We start from the raw sequence: 10425 nt of genomic DNA on the forward strand, positions 1-10425 counted from the left end.
GAGAGTTAGGGTTTAGTGTCAAATTTTTGAGTAAGAATTTCTTGAATGGGTTTAAAACCAAATAAGGATCTTTAATCCTTACAAATGATTTTTGAAAATGACCAACCTGCCCAAAATGATAATAATGAATTATAAGTGCCATAATTAATCCGAGTATACTGTATGGATAATTACAGTATTGGCTAAGCATAACTGGATTGTACGTTGGAGGGTGAAATTCCGCTGAGAGTTAAGGACTCCAAGTCAACTTCTATTGTGTGACTACAACATGAAACGACTAGTGTAATATATGTTGGTATAGAGACACATGCCCATATATACACTATCGTAGAAAGTATGCATAGAGACGTTAGTCTAGTAGGTGTTGATTAAGAAAATATGAACGGTAGATATCTGTCATATCCAAGACGGCTGATCCCCGTCACACTGGTTGTTTGATTTTATTATGTCCGGTTCACTATCGCGACGAGTGGCCAAGAGGTGAGGATTGATGGTTTAAACCTAGGGGCCACAAAATGAATGGGACTAGGGGCCCTTTTTCTTACTTAATCATTGAACAGTTATAACCCGAGCAAGTGCTCTGATAAGTTATTCCCAGATAGTAGCCGTGAATATTGGCCATTCGGTGAGAGTGCCTAGAGATACTAATGGTTGCAAAGTTTGAGTGAGGCTAAACACTCTATGGGCTACTGCTCACCAGCACCACTGATTAACATAGAAGTCTCTTTAAACCCGTGTAACTTCGATTACACTCTTAAATAGTAGCAATGCCCTAGGTGACTTGATGGTTACCCTTGTGAGGGATTTACCCTTGGATAAGTAGTGATGCCCTAGGTAACTCGATAGTTACCCTTGATGGAGATATTTATTGGCTAGATCTTAGTGTTGAGACCCGGTTTTCCCTTACTGATTAGCGAAATTGTTGGAGGTCATGATACGACCGAATTATTGGAAATTTTCGAGCGTTGATCTCGAATTATATTGGGATATTCTAAATGCTTGAGACAACATATGGGAGAATGTCAAGACGACACCAACAAATGTTACAAGTGCGGTTAGGCAGGACATATGAGAAAAGATTTCCCACAATGGAAAGTGGGACAGGATAGTAACAGCAACCTAGTGCCAGCACGGGTTTTTGCTTTAACCTAATATGAAGCAGCCAACAGCAACACCGTAGTCACAGGTCAGCTCCCTATATATGGTATGATGTGTAGAGTCCTCATTGATTCTGGAGCGACTCACTCTTATGTTTCCATGAATGAGATTGATAAGCTGAGTATGCCTTATAAACTGTTTGAGCATAACTTTAGTACAATGTTTCCATCGAGAGACATGATGTTGTCAACTAGGTGGTTACCGTCAACACCTATAACGATAGAGGGCAGGGAGTGCCCAACAGACCTTATAGAACTGAGTATACCAGATTATGATGTCATTCTTGGCATGGATTGGTTATCCAAACATGGGGCGACAATAGACTGTCGAAAGAAGACTGTGGAGTTCAGACCAAAATAAGGAGAGGTCTTTTCCTTTAGAGGAGAAGTAGCGGGTTTTCGAACACCCATAATATTTGCACTGGAAGCACATAATATGATGCAACATGGTAGTTCAGTGTTTCTGGCTAGTGTGGTGGATAAATCCAAGGAGTCAAAACTAAAATCGGAAAATGTGCATATTGTTTGTGAGTTCCTGGAACTGTTTCTCGAGGAATTACCAGGACTACCCCCGGACAGAGAAATCGAGTTTGTAATCGAGCTTGCACCAGAAACAACACCGATCTTTAAAGCACCCTATTGAATGGCGCCTGCGGAGTTGAAGGAACTTAAGAACCAGTTACAGGAGTTATTGGACATGGGGTTCATAAGACCTAGCCACTCGCCATGGGGAGCACCAGCCCTATTTGTGAAAAAGAAGGACGGGAGCATGAGAATGTGCATCGATTACCAAGAACTCAATAAGGTCACCATAAGGAATAAATATCCTTTGCCTAGGATAGATGACCTTTTTGATCAACTGCAAGGGGCAGCAGTATTCTCGGAGATTGATCTGCGATCCAAGTACCATCAATTGAAGGTGAAAGAGGGAGACATTCCAAAAACGGCTTTCAGAACTCGCTACAGGCACTACGAATTCTTAGTGATGTCTTTTGGACTCACTAATGCCTATCAGCATTTATGGACATGATGAATAGAGCATTTAAGGATTATTTGGACAAGATTGTGGTAGTGTTCATAGACGATATCCTTATTTACTCAAAGACCAAGGAGGAGCACGAGGAGCATTTGAGGTTGACTCTGAAAAGATTACAAGAACATCAGCTATATGCTAAGTTCTCTAAGTGTGAGTTTTGGCTAGAGCAGGTAACTTTCTTAGGGAATATAGTGTCCAAGAATGGAATAGCAGTAGACCCATCAAAGATCGAGGCCATTAGAGACTGGCCCCAGCCAAAGAATGCCTCAGAAGTACGAAGCTTCTTAGGATTGGCGGGTTACTATAGGAAGTTTGTCGAGGGTTTCTCGAAGATCGCCACACCATTGACCAAATTAACCCGCAAGCATCAAAAGTTTTCGTGGATAGAGAAATGTGAAGAAAGCTTCCAGACCATGAAGGATAAGTTGATTTCTGCGCCTATCCTTTGTGTTCCCACTGAGGGCGAGAAGTTTGTGATGTATTGTGATGCATCAAAGAATGGTTTGGGATGTGTGTTGATGCAAGATGGGAAGGTGGTAGCTTATGCTTCCATGCAACTTAAGGATTATCAGCAACGATATCCCACTCGTGACCTTGAGTTGGCAGTAGTGGTGTTCACACTGAAGATGTGGAGACATCACCTATATGGGGACAAATGCGAGATATACACTGAACACAAAAGTCTGAAGTACTTCTTCATGCAAAAGGAACTGAAAATGAGGCAGCGAATGTGGTTGGAATTAGTGAAAGACTACGATTGTGAGATTCTATACCACCCAGGCAAGGCCAATGTGGTTGCAGATGCATTGAGTAGGTGGGGACATGGGAATGTCTCAGCACTACGTACGATAGAGATGCCTCTTTAGAAAGAGATCATAAATGTCGGCATCGAACTTGTGACAGGGAGTCTAGCGAAGCTCATGTTACAATCCTCCCTACTAGAACAAATTCGAGAAGGATAGAAAGTGGATGAAGCCTTAATGAAGCAAGAGGCTTTGGTACAAGAAGGTGGTAGCAGTGATTTCACATTATCTAATAATGGATTGCTGAGATACAAGGATAAGATTTGTGTGCCTAACAATGCTGAGATTAAGGAAAGTATTATGAAAAAAGTGCACACAACACCCTATTCCTTACACCTAGGGTCCACGACGATGTACCAAGACCTTAAGGCGTTATATTGGTGGCATGGAATGAAGAGGGATATTGCTGAGTTTGTTGCTAGATGTTTGACATGCCGGCAAGTCAAAGCAGAACACCAAAGGCCAGCAGGGCTACTTCAACCGCTCTATGTTCCTGAATGGAAATGGGAGGATATAGGAATGGATTTTGTTGTAGGGTTACCCAAAACCACCAAGCAATACGACTCTGTGTGGGTAATAGTGGATAGACTCACTAAGTCTGCCCATTTCCTGCCAGTTAAGACCACATACTCGGCGGACCAATATGCAAAATTGTATGTAAGTGAGGTAGTGAGACTTCATGGGGTGCCAAAGTCGATACTTTCTGATCGAGGGTTAGTATTCACATTGAACTTTTGGAAGGGACTACAGAGAGTCATGAGATCAAGGCTAAAGTTTAGCACCGCGTTTCATCCTCAGACCAATGGGCAATCTGACAGGACTATACAGATTTTGGAGGACATGTTGAGGTGATGTGCTTTGGACTTCTCAGAGTTTTGGAATTGATACTTACCCCTAATGGAGTTCTCTTATAATAACAGTTACCAGTCTACCATTGGGATGGCTCCATATGAGATGCTTTATGGGCGCAAGTGTAGATCTCCTTTGCACTGGGATGAAGTTGGGGAGAAGCAGATTTTAGGCCATGAGGCAGTTAGGGAAGCTAGTGAGGCGATCGAGAAAATTCGTCAAAGAATGCTTACCGCGCAGAGTAGGCAAAAGAGCTACGCTGACCTTAAGAGAAAGGACATCGAGTTTTCAGTGGGCGAGTTTGTTTTCTTGAAAGTCTCGCCGATGAAGGGAGTTATGCGTTTTGGAAAGAAAGGGAAGTTAAGCCCCAGATATATAGGTCCATTTGAGATTTTGGACAAAGTAGGGCAAGTTGCTTACCGTTTGGCACTACCCCCAGCACTAGCTAAAACGCATAACGTCTTCCACATCTAGATGTTGCGTAAGTACATGTCAAATCCCTCTCATGTGCTGAATTACGAGCCATTACAGTTGAAGCAGGACCTGAGTTATGATGAATAGCCTGAGCGCGTTATTGAAAAGGGAATCAAGGAACTGAGATCCAAAAGGATTCCACTAGTTAAAGTCCTATGGAAGAATAGTATGGAACGGGAAGCAACATGGGAGTTAGAGGAAGACATGAGAGAAAGATACCCTGAATTATTTAGTACGAAAGAATTTCGGGACGAAATTCCTTTTAAGGAGGGTATATTGTAGCGCACCAAATTTTTTTTATTTATTTTAAATTTTGTGCTTTATTTTATTTAATTGTTAAGTGTTGTGAATTATTTAATTTATTTGTTTAAATTGATTGTTAGAATTGTTTGGTAGAATTTTGTGAATTTAATTGTTATTTATTTATTTATTTTTAAAATGTGAATAATTGAGTTTTGATTGAATGCACTAAGTGCATGGTAGGTAGTGATGCACCCTAGTTAGTGAGTGTGTGCATGTGCATAGTTGCATGGTGCACATGTGTAGAATTTTCTACACACTTTGTAGTTTCTTTTTTATTAGATTTAATTATTTAATAAAAAAATAATAAGTGGAAATGGGGAGTGGTGGACAGAAATAGAGTGGGAAAGGGAAGGATTTTATTCCCATTTTTTTTTCAATCAAATAAACTAAATTGGATGACTAAAGCTATTTTGGGTAAGGGAATTGTTGACATTTCTCTAATAGTTATTCTTTTTATTATAATTGATTTTAGGCGTAATTATAATAAATGGTTTGGGAAACTTACCATTTCCCATTAGTCTATTATTTCCTAGGTTAGATTAAAAGGAAGGAAAGAAAAGAAAAAGGTCATTCATGCTTGAGGAAGCCGTCAGCCATAGAGAGAAGAAGAGAGAGAGAGAGAGTGGCAAGCTAGAGAGAGAAAGGGAGAGAGGGGCTGCCATTTTCTAAAGAGAAGGAGGAAAGAAAGAAGGAGAAGGAGGAGAAAGGAAAGAGGTTTCAAAGCTCTAGGTATGTATTCATCTATGGTGTTTTTTTTAAACCCTTGGTGAAGAGTCTTCTTCTTCTTTAATCTTAGAATAATGGTGTTTTTTTTAAACCCTTGGTGAAGAGTCTTCTTCTTCTTTAATCTTAGAATAATGGTGTTTTTTTAAAACCCTTGGTGAAGAGTCTTCTTCTTCTTTAATCTTAGAATAATGGTGTTTTTCTTTCTTTGGTTCTATGGTGTTCGAAACCCCTAGGATTTTGAGCAATGAGGTGGTTCTAGTTTGGGTTCTTGATTTCTATCAAGAGAGGTATTGGATTTTTCCCCCTTCAATTTATTGGTTATTGTTATTTTATGTTGTTATTTGGAGAGATCATGGCTGAAAGTGGGTTTGTGTTTTGGGTAGGATATTATGTTGTGTTGATTGATATTATTGATTTTGGGATGAAGGGTTGTTTTGTTTGATGCATGAAGGTTTTGGCATAGGCGTGTGGTGTATATAGGCAAGCATGATTAGAGATTTTGGTCATACATGAAATCTAAAATCTTATGGTTATGTTTTTTTCATGGTTATTTTGAATAAAATGGTTTATGTAATAAGAATATAAGGATGATGATGGATACATGCAAATGTACTATTGTTGTTGTTGAATCAATATTTTATCTCACTCTTGGAAAACATGTTGGGATTATGTGATCTTGTATTTTTGTTAGGGTTCATAAGTTTATTGAAATTGTTGGTAAACATGCTTATGAGTTTGGGGTAAGTTGTTAATATATGGGAATTGTGATTCATGGGGTTCGGCCTATAGGGTGTGATGCATGTTGTGTTGTTTTTATTTTTATTTTTTGTCACTTATACATGTTAGGAACATGCTTGGTTAGTTGGTTAAAAGAAGGGATTGTTTTGAATTTTTTATAAATTGATATATTAGTGATTTCATGAAGGTTATGGATTGAGTTTTGAGAAGCATAAATTAAAGATGAATTTCATGATGATTTATGCTTGCTGATTTTGTGTTTATTTGGTGAGTAAATTTGGTGAAACAATGATTTGAATGCATAAGTGATGTCTCTAATGATATGTTGATTTTATGTGAATAAAAGGGTGTTTTATTTCACACTTAAAATGATATTTTTGCACAAATAATTACCTACAGATTTTTTTTATATATTTTTGAGAAAATATGAGTTTTTAAAAATAAAAATAGTGATTTTGAAGATATATTTAGTTGCTGGAATTTTAGTAAAAATGTGAGGTTGTATTTTTAAATAAAAGGAATTTTGTGTGTGTGATGAAATAAATTAATACCATAAACTATGAAAATATTTTAAATGGTATTTTTAATATAACCATGCGTGTTCATTTTAATAGATATGATTTTTATTTATTTCAATTAAGAAAAATGTTGAATTTAATTCACATGTAATTTTTAAATAAATAAAATCATGGCTGAAAGTTTAGTCAAATATTTATAAAAATAATTATTGGATTTTCACATATGAATTTATTCTACTTAAAATAATACAAGTAAAATGTATTTTTCCACACCTAAATTTTTTTTTTCTCACATTAAGTTTGTAAATTTGTTAATTGGATTATAATGTTATTTTATAAGGAAACATGCTAAATCATAAGTATTTTTACATAATTTTTAGTCCTTATTATTTTATGGAATTTAAAAGTAAATAATGGAATTATTATATTTTAAAATGGTTAAATAAATTATTTTATGAAATAAAAATAATTCTTTGGAGGTTTAATCAACTTAAAGATTTTAAAGAGATAAAGAATAGTAATCAAAGCATGTTAGTAATTCATTATTTTCAAAACAATAGAAATAAGCGCGTAGGAATCATCGTTTTTAACGCTGCTTTTTAACAACGTTCTCACGTATGCTTGTCGCATGCAATTTCACTTTTACGTTAAAAAACATGTCTATTATGCAACCATGTGATTTTATTTTTTTTAAAAAAAATATGCATGTAACATAGGTATAAGTCACATTATTCTTTTGGTGATTTTGTGTAATTATGCCTATTTTGAGAATGATGCGAAGTTTTCACCATGTGTGCATGGCCCATGCACACATGGGATTTATGGGTGGGCACAATAGAGTCTTATGTGATGGTAAAGGATGCTATTTGGTTATGTTATAGGCTCGTTATGAAGTTTTTCAGTTGTGCTTTGCTTGGACCTGAGGTAAGGAAGTTAGATAAAAATTTTGGTTGTTTATACTGTGAATGGTAAGGTTGGCTTGTATGAGTAAGAATGTTATGAATGATGATGCTTTTGCGATATGAATTATGAAATGTTATTTTGTTTTGATATGACTGGATTGTATGTCATTGAATGTTGTATGATATGTAATGGGTGTTAGCGTGATGAACGCGACACAACAATAAGGAGTTACTAATGATATGAAGACGTAACCCGAGTTACTAAGGATATGAAGACGTAACTCACAGGGCGGACGCGTCGAGATTATTCAAGGACCAGAGATCTTGTTTACCTCAAGAGGTGACATGGACAAGTTAGCGGCCATGTTCACAAAGACATGATGTTATGTTTATGGTGTTTATGGTATGATGTTATGATGATGATGACCATGTATATGATGCCTATGTTATGATGATTATGTATAAGTTTTTGATGATGATAGTTACAATAATGATGCTATGATGTATGATGATGTATGAGTATGAATATGTTTTGTTGTGTTTTGCTTATGTGTTATTTGTACTTCCTCACTGGGCTTTTAGCTCACCCCTTTACTTTTCCTTCTAGGTAGCAAATAGGTTTTCTCTTTGGCACACGTAGTGATGTGGGGTGTTCTATCATCGGGGTGTGTATGGCGTGGGGGCATCCTATGGACGAGAAACAATCAATTAAACGTCATTTTCTACAGAATAATGTTATGTTTATTTTTAACTTTTCAGAACTTATCAGTGGGACTTGAACTTTAATTATTTTCAAAATGTTGCATGAAAACTATTATTTTTCTTTTAAACTATTAGGTCCAACTTGCATGTTTTAGCAAGGTCATACTGGGACTTTTTATAATAAGTGGCTTTTTCTTTTATAAACTTATGTGCATGCAAATATTTTACAAAATATTAGACTAGGGCGTTTTACAGATTTCAATATATCTCAATAAATTAATATTTGTTCAAACTCATATATATTATTGTTTCATTGAACTTCAAGTTCAATAAATCACAATTATGAACATATTTCATTTTCAAGAATGAGTCATATATATATAAATATTTATATATATGTATAGTTGAAAATATACAAGCTTATAATTCTTCTAAGTTCATGATCATACAACTTTATCACATCGATAATAAATTATGCAATAAAAATCCAACAATGATTCAAGAATACAAAGTGAATATAATTAAATACTCATTATCAAAATAATATAATTTTTTCTCATACATATTGGACAAAAAAAATAGAACTATATAGCAAAATAATTTTCAGAAGAAATAATTTCAACTTATAAATAATTATGAAAATTTTGAGAAATGAATTCACTAACATTCTAATGAGTGACACGTTTATAAATGATATATATGAAGTAAAAAATTTAATAATAAAACTGGACAAGTTAAAATATTTATACACAGAACATTTGAAAACTAGTTTAAATATATACATATATATTTCAAAAATACAAGATATTCAAATTTATTTTCACTTCCCATATGCAAAATATATATACATATTTTCTTGAGCACCATATAAGAATTAAAAATAAAAAGAATATGCTGGTTCTTCATCTAAATTTAGGGAAAATTATACATTTCATTGCATATGATTGATCATTCAATTAATGAACTTCAGGTTCACTATACTTTGTATTTCACTAAAATTTTCAACATATACATAACTGCTATAAAAGTTTCATTTTTGTTTATATACTAAAGAATTAAATAATCTTAATATCCTTCAAAATATATAATAGCATTGATTCTTCAAGAATCAGATTTCTCCTTTTAATTTTTGTAATATATTATGTTCAACAACATTATATTTAACAATTTTATTTATCCAATGGTGTGCTTGCATAAAAGCACAATTATTTTTCAAATACAAACTTATCATTCATTCAAGTTAATACACAATGATAATAATCATGTTTGTTGTAGCCAAATAGATATCATCATAATATGAATACATCACTTATTTTTCTTTCTCATTTCTTTCCAACAAGTGGTCAAATTTATTAATGAAATAAATCATTCCTTATTTTTATGACTTGATATATTATATAATTAAATGTACAACCGGCACATATTATAAGTCATTTTTTTGCCACATTCACAATTATATAGAAAATGTACAACTAGTACATAAAATGTGTTTAACTTTAGCTAGCACTATATTGTGTTAAGGTTTCATCAAAAATCTTTTCAAATAATCTTTGTGACTTTATAACATTTTGAGGAATGTAATTATAAACATTTTGATCAACGACAAAGTTCACTATAATACTAATAATTAGATATTCACTTTTAGGAATGTGCAATGAATAATTGATATAAGTAATGAATCATTCACTTCAAGGAATAATATTGAAAAGATCATACTTGTTTCTGGCAAGAAATATTGCATATGTAATAACATGACTAATAATATCAATACTTTTTAAAATTAAATTTATTTTCTATCATTCTCTTCAGCGAATAATATTTAAATGTACAACAAAATTGATATACATGTTAACTTATTTATTGTACAATAAACACACATCCAAGTCAATATCAAAGGTAGTTACACCTGAATTAGTTTATTCTCTTCATATTTGTTTTTCAATCTTGTTTATCATTATTTCATATTTTAATGTTTTGATGCAATTTTCTTAAAACTTTTGGGACTTGAAAAAAATCAGTCACCAACTGCATCAATCATAATACATTTCAATATTTTTTAATTGTGTTCATAAATTTCATATAATTGACAAATATGTGAAATATTCACTTCAGGGAATTTTGCTAAAATATCACAACTCTTTAGCAATTATATATCTTAATGAATAATATCACTTTTGTATAATCTTCAAGATATATGAAAGATCTTATCTCAATGAT

The 10425-nt window shown here is 33.9% G+C and overlaps 1 long non-coding RNA gene across 1 annotated transcript; it reads left to right on the forward strand.

The window, feature by feature from the left end:
• Positions 1-5216: 5216 nt before the first annotated feature.
• LOC133816552 (uncharacterized) lies at positions 5217-8465 on the forward strand. Its single transcript, XR_009885325.1, has 3 exons — positions 5217-5351; positions 5582-5635; positions 8114-8465. It is a non-coding gene; the product is annotated as an uncharacterized LOC133816552 (long non-coding RNA).
• Positions 8466-10425: the final 1960 nt, after the last annotated feature.

The sequence above is a fragment of the Humulus lupulus genome, chromosome 2 (assembly GCF_963169125.1).
Source record: "Humulus lupulus chromosome 2, drHumLupu1.1, whole genome shotgun sequence".
Lineage (NCBI taxonomy): Eukaryota > Viridiplantae > Streptophyta > Magnoliopsida > Rosales > Cannabaceae > Humulus > Humulus lupulus.